Below are 15,467 nucleotides of genomic sequence, written 5' to 3'. Positions count from 1 at the left end.
TGCTATTTATTTTCTATTTGTTCGGTCTGTTCTTTGTTACCCTCTTCCTCTTTCTTAGCCTTCTTTTAGAATATTTATGAATCCATCATACATCTCTTTTTGTTGGCTTAACATTTTTTATTGAGGTAACATCCACATAATAGAAAATTCCCCATTTTAACCATTTTTATTAGATTTTTTAAAAGATTTTATTTATTTATTTATTTATTTATTTGACAGATGTAGACGCAGCGAGAGAGGGAACACAAGCAGGGGATGTGGGAGAGGGAGAAGCAGACTTCCCGCCGAGCAGGGAGCCCCATGCGGGGCTTGACCTGAGCCGAAGGCAGACACTTAACGACTGAGCCACCCAGGCGCCCCTATTAGATTTTATTTTTAAGTACCCTTTACCCGCAACATAAGGCTCAAACTTACAACTCAGAGATTAAGAGTCATGCACTGTACCCACTGAGCCAGCCAGGCGTCCCACCATTTTAACCATTTTAAAGTGTACAATTCAGTGGCTTTTAATACATTATCCCTGTTGTGCAACCATCCTCACTAATTACGGAACATTTTCATTACCCCATAAAAGAAACCCCACTGCCATCAAGTAGGCACTCCTTATTCCCACTTCCCCAGTCTGTGGCAACCACTAATCTGTTTTGTCTCTATGAGTTTGCCTATTCTGAACATTTCATTTAAATGGACTCATACATGGCCTTTTATGACTGGCTTCTTTCACTTAACATGTTTTCAAAGTCCATCCATTCATAGCACGGATCAGTAATTCATTTCTTTTTCCGGATAAATCATATTCCATTGTATGGATACAACATTTGTTTATCAATTTATCATCTGAGGACATCTGAGTGCTGGCTTCTTTCGTTCGAGTTGCTTGGGGTTTATATTATATATATTTATCACAATCTTACCTTCAAATAATATACTATTTCTAATATAAGAATCTTACAAGCTTTCCTTTCCTCCTTCTTGGCCTTTATGCTAATATTGTCGTGCATTTCACTTTTACATATGTCATAAACCTCATAACACAATCTTTACTCCTTTGCGTAGACAACAGATTTCCATCTGGTATAATTTTCCTAATGCCCAAAGGATGTCCTTTATCATATTTTTTTAAAAGATTTTATTTATTTGTCAGAAAGAGAGAGAGAGAAATCACACAAGCAGGCAGAGAGGCAGGCAGAGGCAGAGAGAGAGGCAGGCTCCCTGCTGAGCAAGGAGCCCGATGCGGGACTTGATCCTAGGTTCCTGGGATTATGACCTGAGCTGAAGGCATCGGCTTAACCCACTGAGCCACCCAGGTGTCCCCTTTATCATATTTTGTATAGCAGGCTTATACAACATCTTTATTTTGCTTTCATTTTTGAAAGATGCTTTTTCTCAAGTACTGAATACTAGATTAACAGGTTTTTTCTTTTCTGTCAGCACTTTAAAGATCTTTGTGCTTGCACTCTTTCAAATGAGTAATGTCATCCTTATCTTTGTTCCTTTGATTATAACATACTTTTTCTCTAGCTGCTTTTTAAAATGTTTTCTCTTCACTGGTTTTGAGTTATGATAAGCTTTGTTGTTGTTTTCTTCATGATTCTTGTGTTTGAAGTTCATTTAGCTTTTTGGATCTGTGGGCGTATAGTTCTCATCAAGTTTGTAAAGTTTTTGGCCATTGTCTCTTCAAATAGTTTTTCTGTCCCCATCATGGCCTCTTCTCAGGGACTCCAACTCTGCATAGATGAGGTCTTGAAGCTGTCTCACAGTTTTTTTCCCCTCTACATTTCATTTTGGATAGTTTCTACAGCTGTGCTTAGTTCACTAATCTTGGGGCGCCTGGGTGGCTCAGTGGGTTAAGCCGCTGCCTTCGGCTCAGGTCATGAACTCGGAGTCCTGGGATCGAGCCCCACATCCGGCTCTCTGCTCAGCAGGGAGCCTGCTTCCTCCTCTCTCTCTGCCTGCCTCTCTGCCTGCTTGTGATCTCTGTCAATAAATCTGTCTCAAATAAATAAATAAAATCTTATCCAGCCACGGAAGTTCAATTTGAAGTTTCTCCCCTTTACTCCTTTTCCTTCTTTCTCCTCCCTTCCCCATTCCCCTCACCTCCCGTCTTTTTTTTTCTTTTTTCTTTTTAAGATTTTACTTATTTATTTGACAGAGATCACAAGTAGGCAGAGAGGAAGGCAGAGAGAGAGAGAGGAAGCAGGCTCCCCGCTGAGCAGAGAGCCTGATGCGGGACTCAATCCCAGGACCCTGGGACCATGACCTGACCCAAAGGCAGAGGCTTTAACCACTGAGCCACCCAGGCGCCCCTCCCCTGTCTTTTTAAATCAGGCATGCCTCTCCTCTTTTAAAAAAGATATTATGTATGTATGTATGTATGTATTTAGAGAGTACACACGTGGGGAAGGGGTAGAGGGAGAGGAGGAGAGAGAGACTCTCAAGTAGATGCCCTGCTGAGCACAGAGCCCAGCTCGGGGGCAGGAGGGCTTGATCTCACAACCCTGAAATCTGAGCAGAAATCAAGAGTCAGGGTGCCTGGGTGGCTCAGTGGGTTAGGCCGCTGCCTTCGGCTCAGGTCATGATCTTGGGGTCCTGGGATCGAATCCCGCATCGGGCTCTCTGCTCAGCAGGGAGCCTGCTTCCCTCTCTCTCTCTTTGCCTGCCTCTCCGTCTACTTGTGATTTCTCTGTCAAATAAATAAATAAAATCTTAAAAAAAAAAAAAAAGAAATCAAGAGTCAGATGCTCAACCTTCTGAACCCTGCTTCTTAATTCTCTAACTATATGAAATAGTTAAAATCATGTTTAATGTCCTTCTCTGCTTATCCTAACAATTGGGTCACTTTTGGATCTGTTTTGACTGTTCTCATTACGGTTGTGCTTTCCTGTTTCTTTGCATGACTGGTAATCTTTGATTGAATGCCAGAGTTTTACCTTGTAATGTGTGTGGTATTTTTATATTCCTGTAAATCTTGTTGAGTTTTGCTCTAGGATACACTAATTGGAAACAGTTTGATCCTTTCGAGTCTTGTATTTACAATTTGTTAATGTGGGTCCTGAGCGACGCTCAGTCCTGAGCTAATTATTCCTCACTTATGAGGCACGATTTTCTTGGATACCTTATCTTTTTTAAAATTTTGTTCAAAAAATTTTTTAAATTTTTTAAAAGATTTTATTTATTGGGATGCCTGCGTGGCTCAGTCAGTTAAGTGGCTGCCTTGGGCTTGGGTCATAATTGAGTCCTGGGGATCGAGTCCTGCATAGGGCTCCTTGCTCAGCAGGAAGCCTGTTTCTCTCTCTGCTTCTTCCTGCCACCCTGCCTGCTTGTGCTCTCTCTCTGACAAATAAATAAATAAAATCTTTAAAAAAACAAAGATTTTTTTTTTTGTTAGAGAGAGAGAGAGCACAAGCATGGGAAGCAGCAGGCAGAGGGAGAGGCAGGCTCCCAGACGTCCTAAAAATTTTTTTAAATGTTTTAAAATTTATTTTTATGATTTTTTGAGTCTTGGGGCCTTGCTAATCTGGGAGACTGCCCTTCCAGGGTTGGTTAATTACTAGACAGTAAACAATTCACCTGCAGAGTGAGCCTTTCATATACAAATTTACTAATCAACCTGTAACTCCAGCCACCTTTACCTAATTCTCACATACCAAACCAGTATTTCCTCTGTTCTAAGTCACATCAGGGACAGGGTATGGACAACTAGAGAACATACCTATAGCCCAGAACCCTCTGAATTTATTTGAATTAACCAACTGTTGAAAGACCCGCGGATCCCCTTACCCAAGAATCCAACACTGCCACTGGATGCAATCAGCAAGAGGTTCTTTATTGTTACGCAGGCGCCTGCGGGTGGTCAGCGCGCGCCTGCGGGTGGTCAGCAGCTCCTGCTAGCTGAGCACACCCGGCTGGGGTGGTGCCGGGTTTTTATAGACAGGTACAAACAAGTTTTGGGTGGGGCGCAACTGATTGGTGGACAGTTTGAACTTTTGAAAAAGGCATACTTGGTGTTAGTGGAGTGGATCAGGGGACCCACATGTGAAAGCAGACAAAGCAATCTTACAGAAGCAGAACTGGCCAGTTAGCCCACGCATGCGAAGAGAGCGGCGGGAAGGGGAAGTTAGACCTTACTACTCAGCAGAAAGACATCCTGTCTACGTGACTATGTGGCCCCCTGCCTACATGACCATGCCCCTGCTATTAGGAGAGGGTATCTTGTTCAAACAGGAGTCAAGTGTCATGCCTTAGTAGCCAAGCTGTTACAGAAAAGGCAAAAGAGCAGTTACATTGAATTCAACCCTGGGGGAAGGGTCTTTTCACTGCAAGGGGAGGAGGGGTACTCTTACACAACAAAAGAGCAGTTAATTATTTAAAGACTGGGGGGGGGGTCTTTCATTCCCCCCTTTTTCTTGATCATGGATAGAATCTTATATCCATTCGTCTTGTTCTTGCATGTCCTGCCCTTGCATTGAGCTAGTCCGGGGCTCTGTTTGCTTGAGGAGTTGGTATCGCTGTGTCAGTACCATAGTCTGAAAAACAGACAGGTGATCTTTAATGAACTGTACTAACCTGTTTAAGACACAAGGACCAAAAGTTAGAATTAATAACAGAATGATGAGAGGGCCCGTTATAGATGACAACAAAGTAGTAAGCCAAGGCAATCTGTTGAACCAGTTTTCGCAGTGGAGAAGGGTGAAGAGAGGGGTGCAAGGCATCAGCCCCTTCTCCATCCTCAGCCAGCCTCCTGCTCCTTGATTCCCCCCTGAACAATCTTGACCCTGAAATCTTTAAGGTGGTTGAAGGTGGAAGGTCTCATCTTCTGTAACTTCTTCCTGCTGAATAGGGGCGTAGAGCTGTCCCTACCTACTGGGGTCAATATTGATCAGTGGAGGAATGTATAGGGGAGTTAGGAAAGGCGGAGGCAGCCGAATCCAGCGCTGACAGCGAAGAGGCGTCCTCTCACGCGACAAGGATCGTCTGTCATGGTGAAGTCATTGCAGCAATGGAGTCTCGGCACCAAGTAGAGAAACATTGAACAAAGCAACATATTAAGGTTAATAAGGCGATAATGAGAAGCCCGAAAAGGAGATTCGGCCATAGTCCTCCTTCAAACCAGGAACTTAACCATTCACTGAGAGAGAAGGATCTTGTAGGGCCTTAATCTGGGTATTCATATCCTTTATTAGTCCTGTGATACTTTTGTGATAGTCTGGAATGTACACACAACACATTCTGTCTTGATAATTGCACATGTGCCACCCTGGACTGCTGTCAGGACATCTAAGGCCATCCTTAGTATAGCGATAAGGAGGGTTTTGGAACTTAGGCCCATATTTGATTGGGGAGTTATGGCTTGATAGCAATCCCCTTTCCTTCCAAATAGCTCCATGGGCATGTAGTACCAGGAAAGCATATTTGGAGTCAGTATAAATGTTAATTCTTAGACTTTGGCAATTGCAAAGTGCTAGTGAGCACTATGGCACACCTAGCTTTTCTTATTTCTTTTCTATGAAAACTATGGTCATCAGAAAACCAACTGTCATTCGTATTTTTAACAGGGGCATCTTAAATCTGGCCATATAGAATAAGCAAGATCAAATAAAATACAAAGAACATTTTTGCTCTATAGAGAAAGAAGTACAGTGGTCAGGTTCAGGCATACAGGTAACTAGGTTTAAAGTTTGACAAGTTTTAGGTATTAATTCTGGCATAGATAAGTATAGTCCAATATTTAATTAGTTGGCCTCCATCATCCATTGGTGGCCTTTGGCTTCTAAGACAAATCTGGACCTGATGTGAAGTCATTACAGTCAGGGACTATTCCATAGTGAGCTTTGAGGCTCCTTTTATGAGGGCTGTTCTATGCTTAGCTAAAGCATCTGTTTGCAATCACACCTCAACAGAGGTGGCCTTTAGGATAAATATGACTAAGGGATGAAACCAATAAGAAGACCTTTGAGTGGTCCAGCCTTAATAATATCCTGATTACAGAGGATCATTGTCAAGTGGGAGAACTTGTCAAGAGATAAGGAGAGTTTCCCATGCATCATCCAATCCAATCATAAAGAAAGTGGGGTCATCCATTATCTCCACAAGTCCATAGTTAATCCTATGGAGTGTGGTATGGTGGCTTTTAGGCAATTTCATTATCCCAGCCACACATAAGGGGTTAGTTAAGTTATACAATTGTAGGGGAATCAATCCCGTTTTTCAGTTGTTTAATCATGTGCCGTGGGGTCTGCGAATATCCCCACAAAACAGTAAGATCAACTAAAGAAGCTATTGTATAACTTCTCTGAAGTTTACCTCAAATTGTTTAGCTTAGGTAAACATTTAAAGACAATCAAATCTAGAATTTAACATCCATAAAGGTGTGTTATTAAAACAATTTTTCTCTCTAAAATAACCCTCATTTACAGAGATAGCCAAATCAGGACTAATTCACTTGTGAAACAAGTCCAGTTTTAACAAACTTGGCCTATTATTTACATAAGTTCAGCAAGAACAGTGAGTGTGATCAATAGATCTTTTAGAATCTGCTTTGATGGAACTTTGTATAAGGAATCTCTAGGTTGAACTTTTAGTAGCCTCTCCGGGCCAGAAGCCAAGCCACATACTTGCCATCAGGCATGCCTGCAATACCTGTTAATTTGGGCGAATGCCTCTTCTGAGTCTCCGCACCTACCAAAGAGTGACATTCTTTACTCACCTGGTGAGGCTGCTGGGAACTCTGTAAGCAAGGTATCAATCAGGCCAACAGTCCCAAGGGGCTTTATGGCTCCAGGTTTCATAAACTCAACCTTAGTTCCTTTAAGCTGTCTGGTCATATCTGAGTTTATGCATATCTTTCTCAAATATGACATTCCAGTCAAAGCCTTGGTAAAATAACCAGTTTCCAATGGTGTCCTGTTACAAGGAGAACAGATTCTTATTGAACTTATGCAAATGACTGATTGCCATAGAAGAATGCTTACTGAGACCTTTTGGTTTCAGAGGGTTCATATAGAGAGAAAAGCTTGAATGCTTTGAGCACTTTTACAAAAGTTACAGATAACTTAAGAAAAAGTATCCCTAGTCTGGAAGAGCAAACATTAGAGAGAACCGGCAATGTTTAAAATAAGACAAAACATTAAGAGACACAACACTATAATCTTTTAGTTCATTTGGTCCCATGTTACTAAATCTGGTGAATGTGGCTTTAGTCAGTTCTGGAAATTCTTACCCATTTCAGTTTTAGGATTTTCAAGTATATCAAATATCTATATTTGTCCTGAAAGTCCTTTACAGGAATCCCCTTGAAGATAAAACTCATTTTACCAGAGAATTAAAACAATTATAAATTACAAAAACTCAGAATGGATATGGTTAAAGCTAAAGAGACATGGGAGTTTACAATTTAGCTGCAAGGAAATCAGGTTATTTCTGTGATACATAACATTTCCATAATTACAGTATCAAGCGATGATCTCTCAAAACATTAAAACTTTAGGAAGTGCGTAGAATCTCTAAAATAGTTATAGTATTTTCCCAAATGTAATCCAAGGTTTATCATTGGTTCAGTAGTACTTCATGAGCAACTTCACATACCAAGGAAAAGCCTGAGTTAAAGAGATTTACAATTTAAATCCTGTCAACATTTCCTAAAATCTTAGAAAGTTTTAAAGCACATGCCTAAATATAATTAGGGATGTTAAACACCTGATAAACAAAACATAGAAACTGGTTTTTCTGGGCAGGCAAAGAGAAAACCATTTACATTTTCTTAACAGCAGATCAATTGATCTAAGAAAACATTGTCCTTTTGAACAGAGACAATTTCAGTCTTGTACCAATGTACCTTTAAAACCCATTCATTCAATCTTAATCCATTCTTGACCATAGATAAAATTCCTTTTCTGAAGATTTCCCTTCACAAACCTTCTACAACTTTCCTTTGCATTCAGGTTTGTCCCAAGCCATTTCCTTCTAAACAACCATCTCATTTAGGACAAAATTACCTTCCCTTACCTTCAACAAAATGTATTCCCATTCCTTAAGTCTTTCTTACATGTCATCTACTTTCCTAGAGTTTCCTTTTATTTCCATCAGTCTTAGTTACACTAAGTAGAACTTTGTATTCTTAGAAACACCTTTAGTTATTAACCAATTGTGAACTGTTACAACAGAATTCTTCAGGTGGCAATTTATGAATCAGTTAAGTGGCAAACAAGTTTACCAACAGATTTAAATACTCTTAGTTTCTTTGCAGTAAGAAGTCAAAAGCACAAACCTACATCCACTAATTAAAGACTTAGCATTTTATCCTGTTTGGTTAGGACCTAGATGTCTACAATTTAATTCCATTTGTCATCCAAGCAAAAACTTTAAAACTTTCAGGTTACCAAAGACTTTGAAAGCTATTTCAGCAATTACCCATTAGAACTTTGAGACAGACAATTAACCATCAGTTTAGTCATTCCTTTGCTAACAAATTTTAACAAGTAACACAAGCTTATTTGATCTTCAGTAAACTTTGATAGATTACTGCTGTAACTTCAAAGACACATCTTATCTTAATTAAACCAACAATCTTAACTTAGTTCCAATACTGATTTACGTTCCACCTGGACCCACTCCACTTTGAATGTTTACCTGAGACATGCGTGGGAAGATCTGGAGTGGGGAGGTGTTAGGTCCAGGGGGTGTTGTTCTTGCTCCTTGACAGTGGAGAGAGAAGGAGCTGTGGTGCATGATCTAGAGGCCAGTCATGCAGGCTGCACACACGTTGGTACAGAAACACGTAAGGGGGAAAACAGAAGAAACAAAGTGCTGCCAGGAGGCAGAGAAAGGATTCCCAGTTTTGGAGCTCCTAAGCCCCAACAGAGGAGCAGACACCATGCTTTCCCACCAGCAAGGGGGAAGGGGTTTAAGCAGTCTAAGTCAGGCCAGAGAACACAAGGAAACTTCCCTGAAACAAAGAGAGTTTCGGCAGCTGCTTGGGAATATTCCTTATAGTCTCTGTCTCGAGTGAGACCAACCCCAGTTGGCTCCAGTTATACCCATTAACATGGGAAGTGAATGAGGGAGAAGCCCCATTTTAGACTCAAAGAAAACACCAAGGACAACGAGTAGAACACACAAAAACAATTAACAAAAAGGTCGCTGCGCGGTTTCGGTATGCTACCGAAAGCAAGGTTTCCACCGGCCCAGAGGAGCCCTCGAGATCTCCCTGCGGTGGACAAATTCCGTCCAGGGCCAAGGGGTTCCTCTGGAACGGACAAACGGATATAACCCTCGGACAAATGAGGGGCTCCAAAAAATTGGGCCCCTCAACACCCTGGAGCGTCCCCCAGGGTTGGCAGGGGAGAAGTCCGAGCTCGTCAGCTCCTTCTCAAGCTGCCTACAAATACAATCCAACAACGCACGCTGTTGTACAAACACTATACCGCTACCCGCAGTATAGGTCAAACAGAGGCCTCTCAAGACTAGAGACAAACAAGAACACGAGACTGGATACAAACGAGAACATGAGACAGGAGACAAGAATGCTGGCCAGCTTACCTCCCGGTGGGAGTCAGTTGGATCCGTGGGCAGGAGTCCGATGATCTCGGTGGGACCTCCAAATGAAAGACCCGCGGATCCCCTTACCCAAGAATCCAACACTGCCACTGGATGCAATCAGCAAGAGGTTCTTTATTGTTACGCAGGCGCCTGCGGGTGGTCAGCGCGCGCCTGCGGGTGGTCAGCAGCTCCTGCTAGCTGAGCACACCCGGCTGGGGTGGTGCCGGGTTTTTATAGACAGGTACAAACAAGTTTTGGGTGGGGCGCAACTGATTGGTGGACAGTTTGAACTTTTGAAAAAGGCATACTTGGTGTTAGTGGAGTGGATCAGGGGACCCACATGTGAAAGCAGACAAAGCAATCTTACAGAAGCAGAACTGGCCAGTTAGCCCACGCATGCGAAGAGAGCGGCGGGAAGGGGAAGTTAGACCTTACTACTCAGCAGAAAGACATCCTGTCTACGTGACTATGTGGCCCCCTGCCTACATGACCATGCCCCTGCTATTAGGAGAGGGTATCTTGTTCAAACAGGAGTCAAGTGTCATGCCTTAGTAGCCAAGCTGTTACAGAAAGGCAAAAGAGCAGTTACATTGAATTCAACCCTGGGGGAAGGGTCTTTTCACTGCAAGGGGAGGAGGGGTACTCTTACACAACAAAAGAGCAGTTAATTATTTAAAGACTGGGGGGGGGGGTCTTTCACTGTAAGCTTACTCAAACTTGCCTACCTTACCTTGCCCATTCCTTCCCTATGGAAACCCCAAGTTAAAGGCTCTGGGTCATGCTCTCCGTTCACATGTATTGCCTCCTGACTCACTCTGGGGTTTCTTCACATGACCCTGAATGGCATGACATGCTACCTCCTCTTGGAAACTGTAACCACCTTTTCTCAAGGTGGTTGTCTCCACGTCTGTCACTTTACTATGACTAATTAAAACAAAATCCTTGGTACATTTTCAAACAACGGTTTACCCAATATTCTATGAATTTTTTTTTTAACTGGCTGGTGGGAACAGGAACATTTCCCAGCCTTGTGTTATGCCAGGCGCTGTTATAATTCTTTTTTTTTTTTTTTTAAGATTTTATTTATTTATCAGAGAGAGAGAGAGAGAGGGAGAGAGAGCGAGCACAGGCAGACAGAATGGCAGGCAGAGGCAGAGGGAGAAGCAGGCTCCCTGCTGAGCAAGGAGCCCGATGTGGGACTCGATCCCAGGACGCTGGGATCATGACCTGAGCCGAAGGCAGCTGCTTAACCAACTGAGCCACCCAGGCGTCCCATTGTAATTCTTTTTGATGGTTCTCTTTGACACTCAACATTAGAGAGCTTAGCAAAATATCATTCTCTTAGAGACTCTTTGAGAGTCTCTCTTTCGCCTCAGTTATTTTCACTCTTGTGCTTGATCAATATTCTCAGTACTCAAGAGGGCCCTTCAGCAGGTCTCCTGGATTCTCTGTGCAGCTTTATTCTGGTATTCTGTCTCATGAACATGGGCTGCCTCAACTTATCCGAACTCCTAACTCAGACCCTTCAACCCAGCTAGATTTGTAGGGTCCACTTCAGTTTCCCCTCCATGTTCCACCGCAAAGAAACTCTCACAAGGCAGTAGTAAGCCCATCTTATTTATTTCCCATCTCTTAGGGATTCCTCTCCTTCAGTGTTTGGGTTTTATTTAATTTTCAGGCATGAGACTAAATACATGTACTTATCTCCATTTGACCAGAGGCAGAAAAAGTTTATAGAATACCCAGCAGGTGAGCATACAGGCTGACATAGTATCCGTGAACCAACTGAATATAAATCCTCCCTTGCATACGTAACATACCAGAGGCTTGGAAAGAAGTAGTGGAGGTAATCAGAACCAGAATCCATCCCTTAAATCTTGGTCTAGTTATCTGACATCATTCTTTGCTCTGTATCTTTATCTTGCCAAGTGATTTTCCATTTTTGACTTAATATATTTTCATTTTTTAAAAAAGATTTGGGGCACCTGGGTGGCTCAGAGTTAAAGCCTCTGCCTTTGGCTCGGGTCATGATCTCAGGGTCCTGGGATGGAGCCCCGCATCGGGCTCTCTGCTCAGCGGGGAGCCTGCTTCCTCCTCTCTCTCTCTCTGCCCCGCCTCTCTGCCTACTTGTGATCTGTCAAATAAATAATAAAGTCTTTAAAAAAATAAAAAATAAGGGGCACCTGGGTGGCTCAGTGGGTTAAAGCCTCTGCCTTCGGCTCGGGTCATGATCCCAGGGTCCTGGGATCAAGCCCCGCATCGGGCTCTCTGCTCAGCAGGGAGCCTGCTTCCTCCTCACTCTCTGCCTGCCTCTCTGCCTACTTGTGATCTCTGTCTGTCAAATAAAATATTAAAAAATAAATAATAAAAAATAAAAAAAGATTTTATTTATTTAATTGGGAGAGGGATAGCAAGAGAGAGCAGAGCTGGAGGAAGGGATTAGCAGAGAGACAAGCAGGCTCAATCCAGGGACCCTGGGATCACGATCTGAGCTGAAAGCAGACGCTTAACTGACTGAGCCACCCAGGCACGCCTAGACTAAGATATTTTCAAACAAAATATTTTTTATATTTTATTTTTTATTTAAATTCAATTAACATATAATGTATTATTAGTTTCAGAAGTAGAGGGGTCAGTGATTCATCAGTCTTATATAGTACCCAGTGCTCATTACTTCACTTGCCCTCCTTAATGTCCATCACCCAGTGACCCCTTCCTGCACACCCCTCCCCTCCAGCAACCCTCCATTTGTTTCCTATCATTAAAAGTCTCTTATGATTTATCTCCCTCTCTGATTTCATGCTGTCAAAAATACGTTTTTTGAGAGAATGTACATCAATATTCAGACCTCCAGGGATCTCTGGTTGGCTTAGTTGATTAAGCATCTGCCTTTGTCTCAGGTCATGATCCCAGGGTCCTGGGATGGAGTCCCACAGCCTTGCTCAGTGAGGAGCCTGCTTCTTCTCCCTCTGCCTGCCACTCCTGCTTGTGTCCTCGTCTGAACTCTCTCTGATAAATAAATAAATCCTAAAAAAAAAAAAAAAAAAGACTGCTCCTCCCCAACCTTGGCAAAAAGTTGGAAGCTTTTTCTCTAGAGCAGGGAGGTTTCTGGAGTAGTAAGTCTTCTCAGAGATCCAGAAGACAAGTGAATCTGGGCATACTAGAATGCTGAAGCTCTCTAGGCCTCTTCCTTCATAAGCTCCCACAGGGCCAGCAACAGTTCAAGATAAACCCTCCAGACATGAGACTGGAAGTTTATTCCAGGAAACCTGACCAGTCCAAGAGCAAAGTCCTAAAAGTAGTATGGACATTAGTGATTTGCCAAAAAAAGTTCATCTTACAAACATCTATTATTCTTAATATCCCACCTGTAAATACAAGCAGACTACCAATGATTGCCCGGCAGCTAAGTATAACGTGAAAAGACTTTCATAACATGAAAGACTAAAAGCAAAACAAAAAAGGGGAAAGAAAACATCACACAGGGAGATGAAAGCTTTGACAAAGCATATCAATGTTCTCAGAGATAAGATATTGCAATCATGGAACGAGGTATTAACTTAAAAAAAAAAAAAAAAAAAAAGGAACACTTAGAGGAGCAATGGGTAATCTTCCATAAAAGAGATCCAGGGAAGAAAAACAACAACAACAAAAAAACAAGAAACCAAAAAAAAACCTGGGAAAATGGGAGGTGGTAGGGACGGAAAAAATAGGAAACACAGAGATAAATCCAAGAGATCCAGCATCTGAAGAACAGGAATTCCAGAAAGAAAAGCCAGAAAACTAAAGGAAGGAACTCATTAAAAACAAATTCAAGGTTTCCTAGAAGTGAAGGACCAGAGTCCCTTCTGAAAGGGTTCAACAGCCTGGCACAACACATGGAAACAGACCTTCACCAAGGTATGCCACCATGAAATTTCAGAACTCCAGTGGCAGAAGTGAGAGTCACATACAAAGAATCAGAACTCGGAATGGCTTGACTCCTCTAACAGCAACACTAGATGGTAGGTGAAAAGTAACAATGCCTTCAAACTTGTAAAGGAAAATGAATTCCAAACTGGAATTTCACACCTGATCAAGTATGAGAGAATGAGACATTTTTCAAACATGTGATTCCCTTAAACTACTTTCTATACATCCCTTTTACTGCATGCAAGCCAACCTACCAGAATGAGATAATAAAACAAGGGGAGGAAGGGACACGAACAGAAGACTCAGCAGGGGAGAGCCCACGATGACAGCAATATATTAAGCACAAGGGAGAGCCAATCCAGATAGGGGCTGGTCAAGAAATTGGTAAAATAGATAATGTGTTAATGTCCTTACAGAATTTGGGTTGAATTAGTGACAAGTGGCCGGAAAACTAAGCTAATCACTAATAAAAATGTGGGAGGACTATTAATTCTAGGGAAATGAATGCTCTGCAGTAAGGTAACCTCATCCACTATGTGGCTCAGCTGTGATTTAAATACCATCATAATAATGTAAACACTAAATATATGCTCTAACTAGAACGTATCAGGGAGAGATGGGGGCATAGGGAGTACATGCATGGTGGGCAGGAGGGAGAGAAATGTCAAATGATAATGCCTATGATGCAAACATCAATACCCATGCACATGTTTAAATTGAGACCTGATGGCAAACTAAACTGACCAGCCAACACTTGAAAGGAAATACTGTGAAGCAGGGAAAATGGGGAAGGGCAGATAGGGTAGGAAGTTTGCTGTTTTTCCTAACAAACCTCACAGAACTATTTGTTTTTCCAATGCAAAATAACAGATTTTCTTCCTAAAATGCAGGATATAAAACTGTTTAAAAAAAGACGTATTTTGTTAATTTATTGTTTCTAAACGTTTCTAAATTTGGGGGGCACCTATGTGGCTCAGTGGGCTAAGAGTCTGCCTTCAGCTCAGGTCGTGATCTGGGGATCCTGGGATACATCAGACTCACTGCTCAGCAGGGAGCCAGCCTCTCCCTTTCCCTTTGTCCCTGCCCACACCCTCAAATGAATAAAACCTTTATGAAAAATATTTTTAAGTTTCCAAATTTTTACTGTGCCCATTAAAAAAACCATAAATGGGAACTCCACTTTTCAAGACCTAGGTAGGGTTACAGTTGTTTTTACTGCATGTAGAATCATGCAAGACTGGTATTCCTGCATGGTTCCTAAGGTAAACCATATCCAGTCAGCTTTTTAGAACTAGAATGCAATTCATGTGTGAAGTATAATGTGTTCCATAAGTCTTGTTTACTATAAAAGTATGATGATTTAAGCAGTGACCATACTAGAATAACATTTTCAAACAGTCCGGGATATCAAAATGTGGCCATAGATCTACTAAATCAGATCTACCTAGCTTGGGTGGCAAGGGCATTGCTTACAATGCAGATTCCTGGGCCCCACCCCCCAGACCAATTAATCCGCAATCTCTAGGGGTAGGGCCTTGGAATCTGCATTTCTAACAAGGTCCGTAAACTGATGTTGAAAACTACTGCTGTCACTCACTCTATGAGTAACCCAATAGTGCTCATTAATAAGCCAATAAATCAATGCCTGTAAGTCACAGTCAGGCAGAGAAGAGGGAAAGAAATCCATGCGGGGTAGTGGGTATCACAGTGTCTACCTCAAAGAATCATTTAAAACACTTCAGAGAGATTCCACTCCATATGTAACTCAATGTACAAGTTTTTTTCTTATCAGGAACAATACATAACTTTTGGTCAAACCTTACAAACAAACTCTTAACTCCATTCACACGAAGTTCATTGGAAATAGTGCCCAGTCCAGGAGCCCCTCCACCGGGGAAGCAGAGCCTGCAGGGCCATTAGCATTCGTCCAAATGTCAGAGATGCTGGGGCTGCTGGAGCAAGAGGTACAGGGATTGCGCTGGCGGATGGGTCTCTGAAGCCTTACTTACGTGGCTGCG

The sequence above is a fragment of the Mustela putorius genome, unplaced genomic scaffold (genome assembly GCF_011764305.1).
Source record: "Mustela putorius furo isolate JIRA1106 unplaced genomic scaffold, ASM1176430v1.1 tig00000078_pilon_pilon_pilon, whole genome shotgun sequence".
Classification (NCBI taxonomy): domain Eukaryota; kingdom Metazoa; phylum Chordata; class Mammalia; order Carnivora; family Mustelidae; genus Mustela; species Mustela putorius.
This window is presented reverse-complemented; position numbering follows the sequence as displayed.